The sequence below is a fragment of the Eumetopias jubatus genome, unplaced genomic scaffold (assembly GCF_037043125.1).
Source record: "Eumetopias jubatus isolate StellerSeaLion01/CBP00866 unplaced genomic scaffold, mEumJub1_p1.0 scaffold_6, whole genome shotgun sequence".
In the NCBI taxonomy this organism is placed as follows: Eukaryota; Metazoa; Chordata; class Mammalia; order Carnivora; family Otariidae; genus Eumetopias; species Eumetopias jubatus.
This window is the reverse complement of record NW_028274812.1, coordinates 106,630,718-106,655,390: the sequence shown is the minus strand read 5'-3', so window position 1 is coordinate 106,655,390 and position 24,673 is coordinate 106,630,718. Positions and strand designations below refer to the sequence as shown.

Genomic DNA, 24,673 nt, shown 5'->3' with positions numbered 1-24,673 from the left:
AGTTAAGAAACAAGGCAGAGGATCATACAAGAAGGGAGGAAAAAATGAAACAAGATGAAACCAGAGAGGGAGACAAACCATAAGAGACTCTTTTTTTTTTTTAATTTTATTTATTTGACGGAGAGAGACTCAGCTAGAGAAGGAACACAAGCAGGGGCAGTGGGAGAGGGAGAAGCAGGCTTCCCGCAGAGCAGGGAGCCTAATGTGGGGCTCTATCCCAGGACCCTGGGATCGTGACCCGAGCCGAAGGCAGATGCTTAACGACTGAGCCACCCAGGTGCCCCAAGAGACTCTTAATCATAGGAAACAAACTGAGGGTTGCTGGAGAGGAGGGTGGTGGGGGGTTGGGGTAAATGGGTGACAGACATTGGGGACTGTACGTGTTGTAATGAGCACTGGGTATTATATAAGACTGACGAAACACATACCTGTACCCCTGAAACAAATAATACATTATATGTTAATTAATTGAATTTAAATTAAAAAGAATAAATTTCATATAAGAATGAAAAAAGATATATATAAAAAAGAATATATGAGATATATAATGGAATATTATTCAGCCATAATAAAAGGAATGAAATCTTGCCATTTGCAAGGACATGGATGGAGTAGCAAATGTAATGCCAAATGAAATAAGTCAATCAGAAAAGGACAAATACCATACGATTTCACTCATACATGGAATTTAAGAAACAAAACAAGTGAGCAAAGAAAAAAGAAAGAGATAAGCCAAGAAACAGACTCTTAATATAGAGAACAAACTGATGGTTATCAAAGGGGCGGTGGGATGGGGGAAATAGATGATGGGGATTAAGGAGCATACTTGTGATGAGCACCATGTATTGTATGGAGGTGTTGAATCACTATATTATACTCTTGAAACTAATATAACACTGTATGTTAACCGTACTAGAAATAAAATAAAAAACTGCACCCCATTCTTCCTTGGAGAAACACTGATTCTAGTTGAAAGTACTTAAAGTGCAGTTGTAGTAACTAAGAGCAAAAAGGGTAAGGGACTGACCCCAAATTACACAGCATATTTGTCTTAGAGGTAATCCAATGAGGAAGACCTAGGAGTTTTTGTTCTTGAGGATTTGATGTCATCTGTTCTCAAAATCCACCAGCAGTCACCAAGTTTGAGGCACTGTGGAAAGTCACAAAGACTAATGGGAGACAGCAGGAAGGCTTCACAGTGATGTCATTTGAACTGAGCCTTGAAGGATGGCTCATGGACTTGTGACTCTGGAATAGGGGAGAGCATAATAATAGGCAATGGTAGGACATGAGGACTGTTGCCCACAAATGAGGGTGGCTGAGAAATGAGCACAGGCTTTGGAGAGAAAGCAGAGGAGAATGGGGAGTGACTGAAAAGGTGAATTGAAGCTAGATCACAGTGGACTTTGCATGCCAAGCTGAGTACTGGAATTTTCTGTCGTGGGCAGTGGAAAGCCACAGAAGGTATTGGAATAGAAAGTATGCAATGATGAACTCTGTGCTTAACAGGAAGGTTACTGAGGCTGCCTTTGGAGAAGCAATGGGAGGGAAATTATGGGGGTATAAAACCACTGTCAGAACAGTCCAGGTGAAAGATACACATGATGTCATGGATAAGGACAGGTCAAGAAGAAGGGACGAAGGAATGGAGACCACCTTAGAGCCAAGCAACGTCGCAGGCACTGGTAATGTTCTTATTAGAACAAGGGATATTATTCTGGTTTGGGTTTCCCTAGAAGTAGACCCTAAGAAAACTATTTGAATATACTTTATTTGGAAGATGATCTAAAGGAATAACAGGAGGGGATTAGGGAAATCGGGCAGGAAAGGGAAGATAGCCCAAAAAAAGAGGGGGAGGGGAATTATATCAATCCAGTTATCCCTGTGGGCAACCAAAGGTCAATCTTGCTGGAGGTCTCTGGGAATACAATGGAAAATGTACATCTCCAAGTTTCCTTGAAGAGCAAAGGAGTAGGGGGTATTTATCGACTGGCTCACACCAGCCATTGTTTGAGGATTGCTCCTGGGAGCACTTACTCTGACGCTTTTGGAATGTCCCACATGCAGGAGCAGGCCATGCAGCTAGAATAAGCCCTCAGGTATAAGAGTTTCAGGTGCTTACAATTGGAAGCTACCAGGTAGCTGTGTAGGAAAATGATGAGTACCTGTAAGATGAGGTAAAGCACTGATAGTATCTGCAACACACATTCTTTGTATATAAGACAAGTGAGTTAGCCAAGATGGCTCCATGTCCAAAAACGACTCCGTAAGTGAACCAGATAGGATTTTTTTTTAAAGATTTTATTTATTTATTTGACAGAGAGAGACACAGCAAGAGAGGGAACAAGCAGGGGGAGTGGGAGAGGGAGAAGCAGGCTTCCCACGGAGCAGGGAGCCCGATGTGGGGCTCGATCCCAGGACCCTGGGACCATGACCCTAGCCGAAGGCAGATGCTTAACAACTGAGCCACCCAGGCGCCCCCCAGATAGGATATTTCTGAGAGAGGGCCCTAACAGCTGAAATGCCCAGCTTCTGTGATCCCAGGAAGCAGAAAAGGAATCTGAAGTACAATAATATGGTTCTGTCAATTTTTGCTTTGTATGTTTTGATGCCGAGTTATTAGGTTCATGCAAATATAAAATTACATCTTCCTAGTGAATTAAATTTTATATAATTATGAAGTGTCTCTCTTTATATCTAGTAATGCTTTAAAACCCATTATTTTAATATAACTCTAATAGCTTTTTGTTTTGTTAGTGTTATATGTTATACTTTTTCTCATCCTTTATCATTCTTTCTATATTTCAGGTACCTCTACATAAACAGTATATATTTGAATTTTGGGTCTTATCCAAAATAAGTCTGAAAATCTGAAAAACTTTGCCTTTTAATGGGAAAATTTAGTCATTTGACAAAGAATAATATTATTTTTATATTTGAGTTTAAATCTACCATCTTACTAAGTGCTTTCTATATGTCCTACCCACTCTATGTTGCTTCTTCCCTCCTTTCTTTGCCTCCTGCTAGAATTATTTTATTCAGCTATCCTCCTCTATTAATTTAGAAGTTATTTACCTTTTTACAGGCTTTTAGAAATTGCCCAAAGATTACAGCATGCCTTCTTAACATCCTAACATTAAATGATTTTTTTACTCTCTTCCCCCAAAATATAGGGAAGGACCTTAGGACCTTAACTCCCCCTAAACACTATTATATTATTTTAAGATTTTTTTTTTAATTTGAGAGAGAGAGAGAGCACAAGAGGGGGTTGTGTCAGAGGGAGGAGCAGACTCCCCACCGAGCAGGGAGCCCGATGCGGAACTCGATCCCGGGACTCCGGGATCATGACCTGAGCCGAAGGCAGTCGCTTAACCAACTGAGCCACCCAGGCGCCCAACACTATTATATTATTATTATTATACACAGCCAATATTATTTTACATGATCCACATGCTTACCATTTTCAGTGGTTTTCATTCATTTCTGCATCTCTGACCTTCCATTTGGGATTATTTCATTCTGCCTGAAAAATATCCTATTAATATGGGTCTGCTGGTGATTAATTCTCTCAGTTTTTATAAGTCTAAAAATTATTAGTCTAATGTCATCTTCCCTCCTGAATAATGCAGAGGGATATTGAATAACAAATTGGCTGTTATTTTCTTTCAGCCCTCTGAAGAATTCTATTGTCTTCTGGCTTCCCTTGTTTCCATTGAGAAATCGATTCTATATCTAATTGTTGCCCCTTTGAAGCTAATCTGTGTTTTTTCTGTTTTTTAAGATCTTCTCCATATCTTTGATTTTCAGCCTTTATTTCTACTCCAAGAGAAAAGATGTGCTTTTTAGTCTTACTCTAAAAGGTGTAGATTCCTTTTGACTTATTCTGATTTAGATTCCCAGGGCTTATTGAACATATGGATTGATGTCTTTCATCAATTTTTGGAAGATTTCAGCCTTCATCCCCTCGTATATTGCTTCTGCTCCATTCTTTTAAACTTTCTCACTATTTCCTGTGGTCTCTTAGGCTGTCTTCTATTTTCCATCCTTTTACCTTTCCATGCTTCATTCTGGATATTTTTTGTTCTCATCCAGCTTCTAATTAACTAATTCTTCATTCAGTTTTGTCTAACATGCTGCTAAACCTATCTTTTGAATTCTTAGTGTCAGGTATTTTAATTTTCAATTCTAGAGTTTCCATGTAGAAAAAAATAGTTTCAATTCTCTGCCAAAATTCTGAATCCTGTCTTTTATTTCTTTGGTCATGCTAAGTGTTGTATTTTTTTTTTTTTAATTTAAATCTGCTTGCATAACTTCAACATCTAGAGAGGATGTTCTATGTGTTTTTTTATATCCTTGCTCATGTGTCCTGTGTCATCACGTGTCTGATTTTTTTAGTTTAGTTCTGTTTTTAAGGGTTTGGGTTTTTGTGAGGTTTTTTGGTTTTTTTATTTTTTTGTTTTGGTTTTTTTACCAGTATGCACGGGACACTGTAGTTGCAAAATCATTCGTAGAAATGATCTAACACCAGGATGATACCTTCTTCCGGAGAGGATTTACAGTAGCCTGAAGGCACTGGCAACACTGGATCGCTGTAATCCAATTTCAGGAATTGAGATGACTCAAAGCAGAGCTGCAGCCCCTGTGAGAAACTGGGGCTACTTCTGGTTCATCCTAACTCCTCAGGTGCAGTCCTTTGGGGTCCCAGCCCAAAGCAAGAGAGTTCAGCGAACACTCCTCTTGATAGGCCTTGTCTCTTATCCCCGGGAGGCCCTCAGAAGTCCTGATCATTCTTTCTACCTCTCAATTGCTTCCCCTAGTCCCAGAGGAAAGGCATTTCTGAAGGCAGGCTCACCTCCCCTAGCCCAACAATTCCCCACTACCTTATTTGTCTTATCAGTGCCCAGATGCTTCAGTTTGTTGTTTCATTTTCAGTTTTGTTTTTCAATACACAGGATTGTGTATTGCCTGTTGCCATCAGCAGGAAGGTTAATCCATATTACCTGGGCTGCCCTTTCTGAAAGCAAGCATAATGATATGTGGGGAGTTTCTAAGACATTTACTACAGCGTTAAGAAGGTGTTTTGTTTTGGTTTAAGCCAACAGTTCATTCAAACAGATTAATATGTTGTGGATTATCATAACAGAGCTTATTTTTCCGAGTTAAGAAAAAAGATCCAAGATTTATATAATTTATTGGTTTTAAGACCAAAGAGGGTTAATCAAGAACAAAGTGAAATGATGAGCTGGTTTCATGTTTTGGAAATAAAATTAGATTCTGTGTTCATGTTTAAAGAGCCATGACCAGGGAAACAACAGGCCTGGACGATGGGTAGAAATTTATACAAAGGGATAAAGAGTCAAAAGCTTGATCTGGGGTGATAGGCTGGGGAGAGAGCAGGTAGATCTGGGAAGAGCATAGTGAGTTCAGCACGGAATGGCCTTCCTCTAACGTGCTGAAGAGAGCCCAGTAGAAAAGGCCAGTCAGTGGCCAGAAGTGGGATTCGAGCTGGGTGATCTGACAGGCCAGAGAAATGGACTTGGGAGCTGCTTGTGCACAAGTGGACTTGGAACCAGGGGAGGTAAAGGACCCTGGAGAGTGTACAGAGAGGAGCATCTGCCAGCACAGCACCGAGCTTTGGGGGCAGAAGGAAGCAGAATGAGTTCCAGGAGGTGGGGAGGTAAACCCTGTGGGTCCTGAGGGCCCTGGCAAGAGGCTCTCTTGAAGCCGGGGGTTTATAGGGCTCATTTTCCCTGAAAGGTTGAGGCTGAGATGTGGGGGAGGCCTCTGCTGACTTTGAGAGCAGTCTGCATAGAGTGTCGGGAACCCAGAGGCTACTGGGAAGGGGTTAGGGAGCGAGTGGGAGGCCAGGAAGCAGAGGCAGTGTGTATAAACTTCTTTTTTAGAATGTGTGTGGCTCTGAAGGAAGGAAATGTGATGGTGATTAAGGGAAGAGCCAGTGGGAACTACTGGAGGAAGTCTGTGGGCAGAAGGGAAGGAGCCAGGGCAGAGGGAGGACCAAAAAATCCCCGGAAAAGGAGCAGAACGGCACACCCCCGGCAAGCCCTGAACTCCACCAATGGTTCTCATTATTCCCATTCTTCAGATGAGGAAAGTGAGACCCAGAGAAGCTGACTTGCCCGCATGACTGCTAGAGAGAGATGGGCCTGGGGTGGGCCCCATGTGCCAGGTTACTAAGCCCACCCCTCAGCCCACCTCACCCCACCCCATCATGACTTCAGGGCGTCCATGACCATGACCACCCCCATCACCACCACACTGCCACCGTCATCACATCCACCACGGCCTCCACCACCATGACCACCACCGTCACTGTCCATCCCACCACAATAATTACGCTCACCCATACAAGATTTCCTGTGCCGGACACATGCAGTTTCTGTCTTTGGGGTCTCCTATTCTGAGAACACGCAAACAACAGAATAAACTAGCCAAGACAGTCAGCTAAAGCCTTTTGATCATATGGCCAGTCAGGGTGATGCCAGTCCTATAATCAGACAGCCTGCATTCCCGGCTTCTTCCTGGAGGAGAGGGCACATCAAAAACTGGTGTTCCATTTGTTCATCTTTTCCACGGGCCTCCCCCATCACCCATCCTCACCCTACCCTAAATCCTCCATTCGTTGTCTCTGAACTGAGAAAATTAAAACAAATTTTTCTGAGGAAAAATCCTTAGGGAAGGGAGTGTGTGCAGAGGGTTTAGGGCTGGGCTGAGGCCCAGTTATTCTTAGTCCTCCTCCGAGACTCTTGGCTTCCTGCACGGACATGCTCCCCACTTACCAGGGCCCCCTTCCCTCCCCCAACTCACCATACCCATCCTCGGTACAACCAGGGATGGGAAGTCCGGGACTCTAGCCTGACACCACGTGTCCATGGGTCCCAGACCCTCCCCAGCCCCGCCCATAGTCCCTCTTCCCCAGGCCCCCCTGGCCTTAGGCCTGGATGTAAAGGGAGACGAGGCGGGGAGGAGGCAGGCCTGGGGATGCTCAGAGAAAGTTTCCATGCTGAAGAGCTTGTTCTGAGCTGTTCTGCCAATTCCCCCTCCTCACTAATCCCAGGATTAGAGCAAATGGAGTCCAGGAATACAGAAGCCAGAATCTGGGAATGGGGCGCAGTGTGGTGAAGGGAAGCAGGCCGGCGTGCATCGGAACCCCTGCTCAGTTCCTCGCAGGCACACACTGTGCTGTGTGGTCCAGGCAGGCCATTGACCTCTCTAAGCTCTACTTCTTCACTTGTCAAATGGGGATCATCAAACCTGACCAGGATTAGAGAGGGTGTGTGTAACATGTGGTGTTCAGCAAGCAGCGGCTAACTGCCTGTTGCCACTGGTGGGAAGAGCTCAGAGTGCCAGCAAGAGTGGGGACGAACGGGTGTTTCTTGCCCTTGACACTTGAGCCCTGGGAGGTGGAGTGGTTGCACAGAGAGAACATGGCACTGGCGTGAGTTAGGCTGCGTTGGCCCTCCACTCCCCTGTGTGAGCCGGCAATGACTCATCCTTGCAGGGCTGCCACTTCCACACTGTTACACAAGATGCCTTATAGACCGGCTTCAAGGACTGAGTGAGATTTAACACAGGTGTGAGGCTAGCACAGTGTCTGTCGTGCCTGCCCTGTTTCCCTTTGGCCTCTGTCTGAACCCAGTGAGTCCAGGCCCCTGGTTCCATGCCCTGCCCTCCTCAGAGGGACAGACAAAGTGTCCCAACCATCCCAGTCTCACCCTCTTCTCCAAAACCATATTCACCGGTCACTTTCCTTGCTCAAGAGACTACCACAGCTCCCTATGACGATCCACATGTAAACCAGGCCTCTCAGCCTGGCATTTGAGGCCCCTGCATCTTCCGACCTCATCTTCTCTCCCTTGTGTCACCAGACAGCCCTTGCCCTGTGCTTACTTGGCCCTGGCTGACCTCCAGCTCCCCAACCTGTCCCACAGCACACATCTCCTGCTGCCTCCCTCCCCTCCCCTCCCCTCCCTAGGCTTCTGAGCTGGGCCCCGGCTCATCCATCTCTGAACTTCAGCGGATATAACGAGTCACAGACAAACCACATTTCGAGCAGCAGCCAAGAGGAAGCCTATCAATAATGGCCCATAACACACTTACAGGGCAGATTGGCTTTGGGAAGAAGCAGGTAATCGAATCTTCCTCTGGTTGCCATCTGTCCCCATCACCCGGACCTCACCCCTGTGAGGCCTGCCCCAGACAAGCAGGTCCTGGGCCGTAATACAATTCCATTAAAGAGAGCTTAGGTTCTCTGAGGACACGCAGAAGGTTTTCAGAAGGATGAGGAGCAGAGGACAGGGCCAGAGTCAGAGCAGATGAGTATGAGAACAGCACCCATCCCAAGATTGATCTGGAAAAGGCAGTGCGAGAAAATCCTGTCGTCTTCAATATTCTTGTTTCTTTTGCATTTTTACCCATATTTTCTTCCTTTCAAATTTCTGTAATGGCAGCTTTGCACATAAGAGGTGCTTAGGTACATAACTCCCACACAACAGGGCAGAGGGCCTCAGGCCCAGATTCTGGCCCCAGGTCGTCTGGGGTGATGTTTCCACACTGTCCCTGGCCAGGTACGTGACCTGGGAGGGGCTACTTTAAACTTTCTGTGTCTAAGCTGGCCCCTCTGTGAAATGTAGGTGGTAGTAATAATACTCAGCTCACAGTTGACTCTGAGGACTAGGTGAATTGATCAGGTAAAGCCTTAGAGCAGGGCCTGCCCTGTGGGACACCTCCCATCATGTTAACTCTTGTGGTTACCAAACTACATGGAGCGGGATGGCTGCTCCTTAGGGGCTGCCTTCAGGGGCCACCCAAACCCTGCCTGTTTGCAGAACACTTAGGTCACTGTAGTGGTTAGGATTGCATTAGGCTGCAAGTATCAGCAACCTGACTTCACAAGTTTAACCAAGGAGGGCTTATTTTCTTCTCACGATGAGAAGCACGGCACTAGCAGCAGCCAAGACTGATGTTATACGTCCATGCTGCCCTCTGTAACCCAGGCTCCCTTGCCTTCCCACAGTCTGAGCTTGTGGCTTTCCCCTCATGCTCAGAAAATGGCTGTTGAACCTCCAGGCATCACATCCACATTCCAGGCAGGAAAAGGGGAAAGGGAAGAGTAGCACATTGCTAAAATCTCCCTCCCCTTTAATCAGGAAAACCACCCAATCTCCACTTATATCTCGTTCACCACAACCATGTCACAGGCCTACTACCCTAGTTGTGAAGCAGCCTGGGGAGTCTAGCTTTTGCTGGACACATGGCTGCCCTGAAGAGAACCGGAATTTTATAAGGAGGGCTGGGAGGATAGGAGTTTGGTGGGTACCTAACACTGTCTGCCACCCAGTTCCCCAGCATGACACGCTGCCTGGGTGTCTGAAAGCCTCACTCTGGAAGCAGTGAGGCCCCCAGCCCTGGAGATATTCCAACAGAGGTTAAATGATCACTTGGCCAAAACATCATGGAGGGAACTGAAGCAACAGAAAGAAATCAAGAAATCCATAGCTCTTTCTAGCCTTAGGGCTTTGGGGGTGAGTCCCACAACCTTAATTAGGTTATTGTATACGTTTGGCTTAATGTGAAAAATATTGTGACTCAAAGTCCTAGATCCAAGCTTCACTCTTCCCCTGCCTGCGTAACCCTTAGCAAAAAGAAAAAGAAAAGAAAAATACCAAATGTATTTATTCATCCTATAAATATGTATCCAGTGCCTACTGTTCTCAGTACTCCTTTAGGGGATATATCAGTGAGCCCCACAGACAAAATTTCCCGCCCTCAAAGAGGAAGAGAATTTTTAACAGGAGGAGACAATAAACAAAATAAATGAGTTGTATCTCTCTATATATTTGATCGATGGTGATGGGAGCTATGGAGAAAAGTAAAGTGGAAATGGGGAGTGTCAAGGTGGCTGGGGGTGTAATTTTACATGGGGGAGGACAGGGGAGTGGTCAGAGAAGCCTTCACTGAGGATTTGACCTAAGACCTGAGGAGGCGATGGAGCTTGCCATGTGGACATCTGGGGAAGGTGTCCCAGGCACAGGGGACAGCAGGAGCAATGGCTCAAGATGGGTGCTTGACTAGAATATTTGAGAAACAGCCAGAAGGCTCAAGTGGCCAGAGCAGATTGAATAGGCAGAGTAGGAAGAGGAGATCAGAGAGGCAATGGCGGGGGTCGATTAAAGTTTTGCCGGCCACCATGAGGATATTGGCTTTTACTGAGGAAGAGGGGACCCACCAGAGGGTTCTGAGCAGTAGGGTGATGTGGTCTGGTTTCTCTTTGAACAGGATCACTGTGGCTGGTGTTGAGAATAGACTAAGCTGGGGGGGAAGCAGCGAGACTGGTTAGGAGACAAGATGGCGGCTTGGAATTGGTGGTGAAGGCAGAGCTGGTGAGGAGTGATGGGATTATGGATATATTCTGAAGTTAGAGCTCATAGGATTTCTCAAGGACTGCACAAAGTTTCAAGAGACGTCAAGGATGACTACCAGTTTCTTTGGTCTGGAGAACTTGGAGGAAGGAGTTATCACTGACTGAAACGGGGCAGCCTGGGGAAAGCAGGTTTTTGTTATTCCCACTGGACACATCCAGATGGAGGGGTTGAGCAGGCAATCAGACTCCACAAGTCTGGAGTGCAGGGGAAGGAGTGGGCCTAAGGTGTAAATGAAGAAGTCATCAGCATACAAATAGTATTTACCAAGAGAATAAGCACAGATTGCAAAGAGAAGATGATCGAGGACTGAGTCTGGGGGCTCTCCACTGGTGAGAAGTCAGAGAGGTAAGAAAGAACCAACCAAGGAGACAGAAGGCACAGCCAGAGAAGTTGAGGGAGAACCAGCAGAGTGAGGTGTCCTGAAGGCCAAGGGACTAAAACACAGACGACTTATCTGGAAATATGCATAAAAGCTTCTAAAAAGTTAATGCCCTTTAACCAAAAATTGCACTTCAAGAATATTTACCTCTAAGTAAATACTCCTGGCTGTGTACAAAGACTCAGAGCCAAGCATGTATTTGACAATGTGCGTTTACAAAAGTAAAAAACAGGACACAAACTCATTGTTGAACAACAGAGAGCTGGTTAAATAAATTATGACATATCTGTACGATGAGCTAGCGTGCAGCCATGGAAACCCAGATTTTTTAAAAAAAATATATTTTTAAACTATTGAATGACCTGTAGACAGATTTATCTTCAGGATCTATTATTAGGGGAAAATAAGCAGGTTATAAATTGTTACAGTCAGCAAGATTGTCGTATCAGTTAGCTAGCAAACATGGAAACCACTCTAAGTATTTCAAGCAGAAAGAGACTTAGTCCAGCGAGTGAGGTGTTTACAAAGCTGTGGAAGCGCTGGCTATCAAGTTCACTGCTAGCTTTTAGGACACCAGGAAGTTGCTGAAAAACCACAGGACACCTGAACTTCCAGCACCAAAGTGGAGAAAATGCCCGAAGGTTGCTCCAAAATCGATCTGCCGCAGCCCACGCACCTGCCCAGGGCTGCCAGAACAGTGCTGTGATTTATGCTTCTCTTACACCTGCCAGATCTCATGGACTGGCCTCTCACTGACTGGAGGGGGACTCTAGTTTCCTGGCTTCCAGTCCCCAGCTGGGCAGAGGAAAGCATAGACCCAGGGGAAGGAAATGATATTGAGTTGCCAGCAACTTCTGGTCTCTCTAAGTTGCTAACACCAGGTGGTGTCTGCCCCAAGGAGAAGGCTTTTCTGAGGAAATTGCATTGTTATTCCAAAAAGTAGTCATGTCACTAGCTACCTTGGCTCCACTTCACACCACACATCTGTGATGAGTTTACCAGCAGCTCCCCCACCCCCACCCCCACCTCCACCCCAGGGCCCCGGGCCTGGTGCAGAAATTGAGAACACTGGAAATGAGTAAGACTCACACCAGGGCACTTACCGGGACCTTCCAGTGGTACCTACTTTTCCACAGGAAGCCACAACCATCAAGAATCTATCATGATTTTGCAAGATGATTCTGAGAAAAGCCCTTTTGTATTGTGGCTGGTGGTGGCCAACTCAAATGCTAAACACTCTTCATTCTGCCTGTGCTCCTCCTTGTTCCAGAAGCCCACATCCAAACTCTAGGGCCCATCTTGCCTCTTTCTGTCCAAGCCCCTGCCTCGAGTGCCCACAGGGGTCCTGACTCCCCCAAGGCCAGGGTCTGACTTACTCTTGCCATCCTGCCAGAAGCTGGATTTCCAACTGAGCTCCAGTCTGATGGCAGGCGGGAGCTGACCTCCCGCAGGTTGGTCTGGCTGATGGCTGGGGAATGGGGATAGCCCCAGTTGCCCGTGCTGGGATGCACCAAAAGCAACACCCTTTACTCCTCATGGTTATCATCAGCATCCAGAGGGCATTGTATTCAATCTGGGCCTCTGGGCGGGGCGCCTACCATTTGCTCTTCCTAGCCTCCTATCAATGGCTGGCCATGCTCTTCTTCACTTTGCCTGAAACTCAAGTTTACTCCCTCACCTGTCTGTATGCTCTTGATCTTCTCTCATGAGAAGAGAGCACGGATGTGTCTATACCCACCCAGGTAATATACAAGCACAATTTCCCTTCCTCTTAAATGACTAGGTTAATGAAGGGCCAGAGGAAGTTCGTGGGTCTGGAGAATGTGGAGATTCTGGATCAAGGACTTGTTCTTTTTATGCTCCTAGAGCTGACTGTCATAGTTGGGAGAGGGAGGCCAGCTCAGAGAAGACATCTGAAGGGCCCTCTTGTCTCTTTCTGGTTACCTGGCTTCAGCCCATCATCTACATAGGTGCCCTCAGCCACCTCAATGCCCCGTACCTGTCATGGCCCACACTGGAAAGTTCCCTTTTCTCTCTACTCTCCCCCAACCCTGGGCACAGCAATGTTCACCCAAGGGTGATGATGCAGTCAGCCAGGTTCCTGGTAAAGGGTCATGGCCAGAGGATCCCACAACTGCCTCAGGAAGTGGAGGGAGGGTGGAACAAGGTTATATGTTTAGGACAAAAGAACAGCACTTGGGACCCTGCAGAAGATGGGTGGAGAGGATAAGTGATTATTGCTCGAAGCTGCTGAATAAAGTCCAAATGTTGTGGCCAAACCAGGCTGGACATCTTCCTTATCTCTTAACAGCTTCACAGGACTCATCTAGCCTGCCTCACCTCCCCTAGCATGGGAATGCCCACCCACACCTACATCGATTCCATGAACCTGAGAGAAGCCCAACGTTCAGAACCATGTCTCCCCCAAAAGACTAGGGCTTGAGATAACCCTGAGGGTGACAGGGCAAGAAATCTTTGGGGATAAGCAGAAGGGTATGTGATTTTCTTCCAAAGCCCCCTGCCCCCTGCTCAGCTCTGTTTCCTCTCTCAGTCCAGGTTTTGGGGTGCCTCTTGTGGATCCTCCTTACCTTGGGGACAGAAGGTTGAGAGCCCACATCCTGAGCTTCAGTTCTTTCCTGTGGCCACACTCCCATCTCACCTCCACCCTGTTTTCATGCCTCTACTTCCAAGAGAGGAATGATCTCCAAGGGAGGAATTTCCGAGCTAAGGAAGGGTGTCTGGATTAAAATTGTGTTCGGCGCCTGGCTGGCTCAGTTGGAAGGGTGTACAACTCTTGATCTTGGGGTCGTGAGTTCAAGCCCCATGTTGGGTGTAGAGATTACTTCAATAAATAAACCTTAAACAAAAAAGAAAAGAAAAGAAAAAAATGGTATCAATAAAAGCAGACTACATTAAGACTAAGTGTAGTTCCTTCCGGAAAAGCAAGATGGCCAAGTACTGGGAAACTCAACATAACCCACTATCTTAATATGTAAAATAGAGAGATTGCTTTTTCTCCAACATGTTGAATGGAGAGACTCTAGAAGTAGTTCCATATTAAAGACAGATGTCAGCTGTCACCATAAACTATCACCACTACTGTTTGACATTGTTCTGGAATTACTTGACAAGGCAATTAGATAAAAGAATAAAATAAGATATATATATATATATATCACAAGGAGAAAGCATAAATATTATCATTGGATGACATTATTCTAAATGGATATTCTAAGATAATCAGCTAAGGAATTTTTAGTAACAATCAGAAAATTTAGCAAGGTGGCTAGTTTAAAAACAAGATCTGTAAGAAACAACAGATGGTTGTCAAGGATGTGGAGAAAGGGGAACCCTCTTGCACTGTTGGTGGGAATGCAAACTGGTGCAGCCACTCTGGAAAACAGTATGTAAGTTCCTCAAAAAGTTAAAAATAGAACTACCCTATGATCCAGCAGTTGCAGTACTGGGTATTTACCCAAAGAATACAAAAACACTAATTCAAAGGGATACATGCACCCCTATGTTTATTGCAGCATTATTTACAATAGCCAAGATAGGGAAGCAGCCCAAGTGTCCACTGACTGATGAATGGATAAAGAAGATGTGGTGTATATACAATAGAATATTACTCAGCCGTAAAAAATAAGGATGAAATCTTGCCATTTGCAACAACACAGATGGAGCTAGAGAGTATAAAGCTAAGTGAAATAAGTCAGTCAGAAAAAGACAAATACCATATGATTTCACTCATGTGTGGTATATAACAAAACAAATGAGCAAAGAGGGAAAAAAGAAAGAGAGACAAACCAAGAAACAGATTCTTAACTACAGAGAACAAACTGATGGTTACCAGAGGGGAGATGGGGGAGGAACAGGGGTAACAGGTGATGAGCACTGGCTAATGTATGGAAGAGCTGAATCACTATATTGTACACCTGGGAAGAATATAACACTGTATGTTAACCAACTGGGGTTAAAATTAAAACTTAAAAAACTAAAGTAATTAAAATAAAAATAAAAAATAAACAAGATCTCCTAAACACAAGAAATAAGGTCCCGTCCACAAAGGCAACAAAATCATAACATGAAACAGAAAAAACTATACAAGTGTCCATGGAAAGAGCTATAAAACCCAAATAAACATAGACTTGAACAAATGGAGAAAGAGAGACCCTGCTTTTGGATAAAAAGTTAATAATATTTTAAGCACATCAGTGTCCCCATAGGGAATCTATACATTCAGTGGAATTTTTTTTTGAGATAACTTGGCAAAATGGTTATAAATTCATCTGGAAAAATAAATATGGAAGAATAGCCAGAAATTTCCTGGAGGGAAAAAAACTAAAATAACAAGGGAGTGGTAGCCCTATAAAACACTTTAAAAATATTATACAGCTACCGGGGCATCTGGGTGGCACAGTCGGTTGAGTGTCTGTCTTGGTTTTTGGCTCAGGTCGTGATCTCAGGGTCGTGAGATGGAGCCCCACGTTGGACTCCGTGCTCAGTGCAGAGTCTGCTTGAGTTTCTCTTTCCCTCTCCCTCTGCCCCTCCCCCATGCTCTTTCTTTCTCTCTCTCTAAAATAAATAAATCTTTTTAAAAATATATCATACAGCCACAATAATTAAAATAGTATGGGACTGGTACAGACAGACAGATCAGTAGTAAAGAATGCAGAAATGTGAAATTGACCCAAATAAACATGAGAATTCAATTCAGTGAATTGAGACACTAGCCACATATTAAGGACACAAATAAATATGTCTGTATTCCCTACCTCACTCCTAACACCAAAATAAATTGTGACTGGATCAAAGATTTAAAGAAAAAAACATTTGAAAAATAAAACCATTAAAGTGCCAGAAGAAAATACGTGTAAATGTTTTTATGACCCTGGGGTAGCAAAGGTTTTTCTAATCATGGAACAAAACAGAAGTCATAACAGAGAAGATTAACAGATGTATCTACATAGAAAGAAAAGAAAAAAAGTTTTAAAAGGAAAAACTTCATAGACGAAATCAAAGGACAAAAAAGAGAACAAGGCTTGCAAGATGTGTGACAAAATGCTCTCTTCCCCAATTTTGAAAAAAGACATATTTTACAAAACAGTAAGAAAAAGACAACAATCCAGTGGGAAATATGGGCAAAGAACATAAACAGGCCATTCACAAAAAATGCAACTGGCTAATAAAGATATACAAAACGTTTCATCTCACAATTTCAAGTGCAAATGAAAGCAAGATATAATTTTTTACTTATCAGATTGGCAGTGTTAAGGAGATTCTTAACACAGTGTTGTGAAAGGTACAATTACACAGGCCGTCTCATACGGTGCCAATGGAAGGGAAATTAGTACATTCTGGAGAGCAATTAGGCATATCTATTCAATTTTAAATGTTCATACTCTTTGATCTGGCAGTTTAACTTCCAGGATTTTATCCTGCAAAAGTATTTATGCAAGAGCCCAAAGGTAAATGGACAAAGATGTTCATCGCAGCACTGTTTACAATTTTTTTTAAAGTTGGGGGGAACATTTACAGGCTCATTAACAGGGGACTGCTTAAATAAATTATAGTACAGCCATAGAGTGAAATACTATACAGCTATTAAAAAGAATAAGGAGGGGCACCTGGGTGGCTCAGTCGTTAAGCGTCTGCCTTCGGCTCAGGTCATGATCCCAGGGTCCTGGAATCGAGCCCCGCATCGGGCTCCCTGCTCCGCGGGAAGCCTGCTTCTCCCTCTCCCACTCCCCCTGCTTGTGTTCCTGCTCTCGCTGTCTCTCTCTCTTGTCAAATAAATAAAATCTTTAAAAAAAGAAAAAAGAATAAGGAAAGGGGGCCTGGGTGGCTCAGTCGGTTAAGCATCTGCCTTCACCTCAGGTCGTGATCCCCAGTCCTGGGATCGAGCCCCCATGTTTTTTACGTAAAAAAGAAGAAGGAAGTTTTCTATACATACGACCTCAGAAAGATGTCTAAGATGAAAAACGAAAAAACTAGTTGCTAAACTTACATATAACCTACATTTGTAAAATAAAATTTAAAATAACATGCTTTCATCATGCCTTGGCCCAGCCACTCCCCCTCCTTCAGAGGTCCCTAAGGAAGCTTAACGCCTAAGAACAGTGGTAAAGGGAGGAAAATATCATTTTATTACCAGCTGGGGCCCCGGCATCAGGCCTGAACTCCAGTGAGTGGGACAAAGGCCCCTCCGCCTTGCACATGGCAGAAGACCCAGAGGTGCACAAGGCTTGCGTTCCTCTGTTTGCACGCACCCCTCACTCGACCTGAGGCCCCATTCTTGACCCCGAGTGCTGCCCTGTTGTACACACACGCACAGAAGCAGCTACTTTGCTCAGGAGACCTCACCCTCTACTGGCTCTGGCATCTTGCCCCTGTGGGGATGAGGGCACAGGGACATGAACAGGGGAGAGGCAGGGAAAGGGTCTGACCCACCTTCTGGGGTCAGAGGTGATGAGCCCTCCCGGATGCAGGGGGTGGACCTGGGCCAGAAATTGCAACAGCTGGTGGCTGGGTCTGTGGGTGAGTGGGCAGGCGGCCTGCTGTGGTAAGGAGGGGAAGGGTTTGTGGGAAACATGGTTGGCAGAAATAGCCAGGACGGTGTGCACCAGCAGCCTCTGGGGAGGGGACCCTCGGCCACAGGCAAGTCCCCCAGGGTTTGTCCTGGGGCACCACAGGCCACCTGTCTGCCCTAGAGGCCTTGAGTCACTTCCTGTGTTTTTCCTTTTCCCCAGGTAGGCTCCTGACTCACAGCACCCCCCTTTCCTTCCCGTCCCTCTCTGACACAAGGGCAAGGACAAGACCCACCTGAAGGCCGGGAGAAAGAGGAGCCTGGCTCTGAATAAGTGCCCCTCTTACCTCTGGACCTCCTGCACCCTGGCCTCCCCAGTCCTGACACAGAGTTGACCCCAGCAGCAGGGGAAGCCCAGTTCAAGGGCATCTCAGTCCGTCCCCTGCATCCAATCCAGCAGGAACAGGGACTCCTCATTAACTGCGTCTCTCAGAGAGAAGGGCTAGAGTACTTCCTGTCTCCAGTTTCAGCAGATTCAGCCTTCCTTTCTCAGCGGTGCTGGGCCCTTCTCTTTCCTCTCCCGCATTACAACAGATTCCCTCAAGGGTGAAACTGTATCTCATTCCCTCAACAAATGTTTTCTAATTGAATCAGAATCAAGCTAAGTCTCCCGGACAGGAGCCACAGGCCCAGCTGATTGAGAAACACAGAAATGGAGTCCTCTGCAGTGGAGGAACTTTCTCTACCAGCCTACATGATAGACGCTGTGGGTTGTCCACTCAACTTCTGTCCCCAGACCCCTTTGCTCCTTTAAAACCCACCCCACCCCTTCACACAGTCCTACGCCTTGCCACCCAGCAAGCCTCACTCTCCCACCAAGAGTTAACAGAGGAATCAGCAAGTGCTCCAGCCTTGGTCTATGAGAGCTGAGGGTAAGTTTGCTAGGGTCACTTCAGGGAAACGTTTTCCTTGATCTTAAAAGTAGACCTACAGGGGCACCTGTGTGGCTCAGGTGGTTAAGCGTGTCAGGGTCCTGAGATCAAGTTCCGCATCGGGCTCCCGGCTGAGCAGGGAGTCTGCTTCTCCCTCTGCCTGCTGCTCCCCCTGCTTGTGCTCTCTCTCTTTCTCAAATAAATAAATTTAAAAATCTTAAAAAAAAGGGCGCCTGGGTGGCTCAGTTGGTTGGGCGACTGCCTTCGGCTCAGGTCATGATCCTGGAGTCCCGGGATCGAGTCCCGCATTGGGCTCCCTGCTCAGCGGGGAGTCTGCTTCTCCCTCTGACCCTCTTCCCTCTTGTACTCTCTGTCTCTCATTCTCTCTCTCAAATAAATAAATAAAAATAAAATAAAAAAAATAAAAATCTTAAAAAAAAAAAGAAAGAAAGAAAGAAAGAAAGAAAAAGAAACGGTAGACCTACAGAAAGAGATAGCTTCTCTTCAACCTCCAGACATATCATGTCTGGATGTGATGTCTGGAACTTCCACAGCCATCTTGCAACCATGAGGGAAGCAATCCAACACCAGAGGAGTGCAAAGCAGAAAGAAAGAATCTGGGTGCTCGATAATGTGGTAAAGCCCCTCACTTAACCGCCCTGGATCCACCCTCCCTCGGGAATTTATTTTTCTTATGCAATAAAAACTTCCCATATTGTCTAAACCGTTTTGAGTTGGGTGCTCTGTTACTTGCAAGTCAAAGGGTCCTTACGATACAACTGAGTATTTGGGAAGCCTGGTTAAAGAAACCAAAAGAGTCGCTGTGAGAAGGATGGGTGTGTGGCCTGAGGAGGAAGGAGATCACATTTTCCAAACCTCTGGCTCATGTTTAGCCCCATGACATGGGACTCAGCCAGCTGGGGGCTGAGAAGTAGGAGAAATGTAGACCATGTGTGGATAAAGACATGAGAAATGGGAGGTGGCGTGAGGGGCCTCCGGGAATCCGCAGCTCAGATGTGGTGAAAGGGGGGCATGAAGATGCTCCTCACAGCATTGTTTCTAATTCTAAAAAAAAGTAGAAACAACCCAGGGGTTCCTTTATGGAGAATTGATTGAATAAATTATAGTACATCCCTAGAGTGGGAGCAGTGTATCCACAGAGCCCCCAAAAGGAGGCGACAACTAATCAGGGCCCCTGGATGAGGTCATGTGGTTCCCCCACCGTGGGTCACTGAGGGAAACCAGGTCCTCCCCCAGCCCAGCCTGAGCGGAGGGGCCCGAGGCTGGTCCCAGGTCAGCTCCTATCACATATTCCTTGATAGTACGCATTCCATCCCCTGACCCCCAGCACAGCTCTCCCTTCTTGAAGGCAGAGCCCTACTGTTCTGTGTCTGGGGACTGCCCCCCGGGCCCGGCACAGCATCTGGAGACGGATTACCTGGGGCCCAGGAGGAAGGGAACATCTGGGGGAGGTAAGGGGGGAAGGAGGACTCTCCAGGAAAAAAGCAACAGGCAAGCAGAAGGGCCAATGTGTCTGGAGCCATAGCACTGCCCCGGAAACAGGAGAGGCACCGAGCTGGCCAGGGGAGGACACAAAGAAACAGCGTCCAGAGGGAGGAAGCAAGGAGGTCTGGTGGTGGTAGTAACATCAGAGAGCGGATTCTGTTCATTCAGCACCGTGGGGAGGGGGGCACTGGCCACAGCCCACGGTCACACATCCCACCTCCCAACCCAGGACCCGCACACGTATGCGTGTGTACGCCTGGAACAAACGTTCACAGAACCACGCTTCCTTACTGCACACAAGGCCCTCTATTCTCCATTCTGTTCTAGTTCGTGTTTTTGGAACACTGGTGCCAACCTACTGAATTAATTTCCAACCCAACTAACAGGTCATGACTGGCAGCTTGAAAACTCCGCTCTAGGGCAGTGACACTCAAGGAGCGATCCACACCCACCAGGTCCGTCCATGGCCGCTGATGACTAGCCTGGGACAGGGCTGGTAGGGAGGCCAAGTGCAAGCATTCAGACTCTTTAATAGCAACAGGACAGCAATTTTATGTCTGTTGAATCCAACAATAAAATATTAGGACTCGTACTTTGTATGTCTTATTTTATTTTTCTAATCATTTCTTTGTATTATATGTTATAATATTATTGGTCAATGACAAATTGGAATTTAAAAAACAACAACAACAAAACAACAAAACAAAACAACAACAAAAACCTGGTCTTTCCCCAGGCTGTCTGAGAAGCATTGCTTCAGAGGATAGAGGTCTTCCCCAGAAGCTCATAGTCCAAGACAGAAAACTCCTCCGACCCTTCCACACTGCGGAGTGGTCTAGAGGCCCTCCCCTCCGCCAGGTCAACACATACGTGCCCTGCCTTCTCTGCCTGGCAGAGCCCTTGGAGGCTCAGTCCCATGCATCTCTACAGGACAGTTTCCAAGATGGCGCCCACCTGCATTCATCATTTCTCCCCAAGTTCCCACAGTGTGTTTGCTGGGACTCCTGTCATATTAGTTCATGTTTCTGTCTGGTTGGCTGTTGATGGGCCCACTTACCATGGACTCAGGCCCTGGGTCCAACAGGAACACAGTGCTTTGCCCTGAAGTTTCTTGAGAGAGTGAAGGAAGAGAGGAAAAAAAAAAAAAAAAAACAGAGACACGGTAGGAAAAGGAGGGCAGGGCTTCGTGTAGAGTTACAGGGATGAGAATTTGAATCCAGGCCCTTCCCAAAACCAGAGAAGGGCCCTGGATGGAGATCCCAAGTGAATCCTAGCCAAGGTGGTGTGGGAGGGGAGCAGGAGACTAGGGGAGCAGGGTGAAGGGGCCCGCTAGAGCAGAGAACAAGTAGGCGGCTGCGAGCCAGGCCTCCTCAGGCACCTCGGGGCCAGCCCTGAGGAAGGGAACCAGAGGTGGGATACAGGGTGAACTGGGCAGGGCCTGTTTGCCCTCATGGGAGGGCAAGAAAGGTGAACTCTCTGAGGGTGGTGCTGGGGGGTCTCACAGGGAGGGCAAAGAGCATGAACTAAACCCAGGTAAGCACTCAAGGGGTCATTTCATCCATCCTTCTGCCTCCATCCCAAACTTTGGTAGCAGCACCTAAACTTTCCAGCAGCTGAGATGCACTGACTCCTGGGGGTGGGGGGACACTGCTTCCCTCTACACTGGAAGCCCCTGCCATTCCCATGTCATTTTGAGAGTGTCTTATTTTGGGGGTGTTGCTGTGTGACCTCGGGTAAATTGGTTAATCTCTCAGAGCCTCGGTTTTCTCATCCGTCAAATGGAAATAATGAACTTTACCTGAAAGGGCTGCAGTGTGAGCGAAGCAACCAATGCACAGGAAGTGCCTGGCAGATGCTGGGTGGTGATCAGCACCCTTCCCCCTACTCCCCTCTTTCCCAAGCTGTTCCCTGGACCAGCACTCAGCCAGGAAACTTGGCTTTCAATCATGCAGTGTGTCCGCTGTGGGTCCACTAATCTGGCAGGGCCCAGGAGGAATGGACTGAGATGCAACGGGGACAATCAAAGAAGGCTCCCCAGAGGAGGTGAGTTGCAGCCAGGAGCTGAAGCCTAAGAAATGGAGTGAAGGAAGGGTGAGCTGCCAATACAGGAGACCCGACGTCGGCAATGACTTGTGGAAAAGAACAAGCTGGGGCAGGGGTGAGAGGGCTGACCAGCCTGGCCAACGCCCAGAACGGGAAAAGGTACGCAGAGCCGAGAGTTGGCGAGGAGAGGTATGGTTGCCGTCCCTGAGGGTCAGCAGGCCCAGCATGCTTGTCCCTGCCCCAGAGTGGCCCCTGTCCCTGCCTTGATTTTCTGTTGTGGGAGGCAGTGACATAGGTGTGGGAAAACATGCTTTGTGGGCCGTTGGCTCTTGTCATTTTCCTAGAATGAGCAGGGACCTAGGTGCAGGGCTGGGGCTGCCTCTGCCTAGAAAGCCGGACCCTACCCAGAGGGACAGCCGCCCAGCCCCAGCCCCCAGCCCTTCTACCTTCAGCCAGACCCTCTATAGCCTGCCCCACCTTGACTCACCCAGCAGCCCCCTTCACACACACACACACGCACACGCACACACACACGCAGACAGGGGTCACACGGTGTCCGATGGGAGGAATTCTAATGGAGAAAGGGGGTTCTCCTTGTGCCAAATAGCACCAAGAGGCCAAGGTATGGGGGCTGGAAAGAAACAGACATAGAAAGACAGGAGAACCTGACAGAGGAGTCAGTGATGGAAAGACAAGAGGATAAGAGAAAGAAGAAAGGGACAGAGACAGAAAAGGGGGTGGGGAGAGAGAAGAACAAAAAGAGAGAGGCGGTGAGAGGGAGACCCCCAGAACCCGAGCAGGACACTGTGGAGCTCCCGCGGTGGGGGGCAGGATGTGTTTTCCCCACCCACCACGCAGGAAGGGTCCCATTTTCTCTACACCAGCGCCCTCGGTCACCCACACTGGGCCCATCACCAGCAAAGTTCCTAACTCGCCCCCTCCTCCTAGATGTAGACTGCAGGGCCCCACCCACATTTGTCCACCCCTCAGTCTGAGCAGACCTCACGTGAGGCCTGGGTGCGTCGGACCCCAGTGGCACCAAACAGTGGACCACCATAGCTCCATGTTGTCCCGAAAACGCATTGCCTTCCATTTGCAGAAAATTGGCGCCCCCCCCCCCCCCCCCCCGCCCTCTCAGTGTGTATCTAAGACTCAGGTCATCCTAGAGCTGAAGGTGGACGCTTAGCCTGGGGCTGAGGATGAAGCAGCCTCCCAGCAACTAAGCCCAGCCCCAGGAGGTCCTAGGACAGTACCTGGGGCACGGAAGGGATAGGGAAGGCCCCTGCCAGGGCCCAGTGTGGTCCATCTCCGCCAAGGACACGAAAGAACGCAGCAGGAGAGACCACGGTCAGACAACAGCGAGAACTCAGGGAGGGCCGGGAGGCAAGCGGTGGGAGGAGTCAGTGAGGAAGGAGCTTGCGGTCCTCCTGGAAGGCCCTGCCGCCTGGCTTTTTCCCACCTCTCTCCACCCCCAGCGATGAGTCAGGGATTCCACAAATTTTGAATTCCTGTCTTCCTTTGGGCAAGATACTTGACACTCTCCTGGGCTGTCTCTCCTGCCACAGCAGTGAAATCAACCATTCTCAGAGGCTCCTTTCCCTATGGCTCCAGGGCAGACCCTCCTGCTTTCCCAGTGAGTCACAGCGACTGCAAAGGCCCTTCCTGCCTCAGCCCAGGGCCCGCCTCCAGTCGCACTTGGGCTCCCTGCTTTGCAGGAGCTGCCCCCTCTGCCCAGAACCCCCTTCCCAAAAGCAGCTTCTTCTCATCCGCGGGGACCCAGTTTAGAGGGCAAGAGCCCACGCGTAGCAGGCACCCCCCTGGGTGCCGACTGGGAATCAGTGAATACAGAGACCCTGTGAGGGGGACATGCCCCAGGCACTACCCTCAGGGAGCCCCCAGCGAGCAGAGATGTGGACCTCAGAAAAGGAAGCCTTGTGCCGTTTCTCTGAACCTCAGAGCAGGGCCTGGTCCACACTTGCTACAATGGAGGGGCTCAGTAAACGTTTGTAGGAGGGAGGGACGAAGGGAGAAAGGGGGAAGGAAGGAGTCTGGAGGCCCTCGGCTTCTCTTCGAGGGATGTTCTCTGGTTGAGGAGCTTCCACCATGGTGACTAGGACTACCTGGGCCTTTCTCATCCTTGCCCCCCAGTACCAGGCACAGCGAAGTACTGAGTGGTTTCTCGTGACAAAGGTGAAAAGTCTGAATTGAACCAGAAGACCCAGAGAGGGCACCAAAGAAACCAGGCATCAGGCAGGCCCCAGGCTCAGGGAAAAAGCTGCCTCAGCCTCCAGACCCACAGTGAGAGCAACAAGAGTGGAATGGGAAGAGAGGCTGCCACGCGACCAGGCGAGACCAAGCAAGGCTGAGGTCTGTCCCTCCGGTGGGATCAGAGCCTGGGGAGGAGGGAGATGCTTGGGGCGGGGAGCAAAGGACAGAGAAGCCCTCCACCACCCCTGCAAGGTGGGGCACAGCCCATCCGCACCTCCAGCTACTGCCCCAGCCCGCCGCGAGCGGCTGGTAAGGGATCATCGTCGCAGGAAGGCGGGTGAGTTTCCGTGAGTGAATCTTTTCCATCTTCAAACCAAACCTACATCTCGAGCCCAGCTAGCAAAGACCTAGAAGGCGCTGGGGAGAGACCTGCCACATAGCACCTCTTGCTCCTTTAAGCCACCGTCGGGGGATGGTCGCTGTGCCTGAAGAGCAGTGGCGGGACAGGTCAGGGTGAGAGACTCTCTTCTGCGCCCCCACTGGGCTCCGTGTTCTGCTGTCAGAGCTAAATAGTAGGGTGGGATTCAACCCTGAGGAAGGGGGCAGAATTCAGAGAGACTCCTCGGGTCCATGCAGG

General features: G+C 47.9%; 1 long non-coding RNA gene across 1 annotated transcript in view; it reads right to left on the bottom strand.

Annotated features, from left to right (window-relative positions):
- The window catches only part of LOC148164121 (uncharacterized), a 35,469-nt gene extending 17,633 nt beyond the window's left edge, over positions 1 to 17,836 (bottom strand). Inside the window, exons 1-2 of the long non-coding RNA XR_015768438.1 lie at positions 17,695 to 17,836; positions 13,410 to 13,678 (exon numbers count right to left, since the gene is read on the bottom strand). This is a non-coding gene — a long non-coding RNA (uncharacterized LOC148164121). The remainder of the gene's footprint in view (positions 1 to 13,409; positions 13,679 to 17,694) is intronic.
- Between the last annotated feature and the right edge of the window lie 6,837 nt (positions 17,837 to 24,673).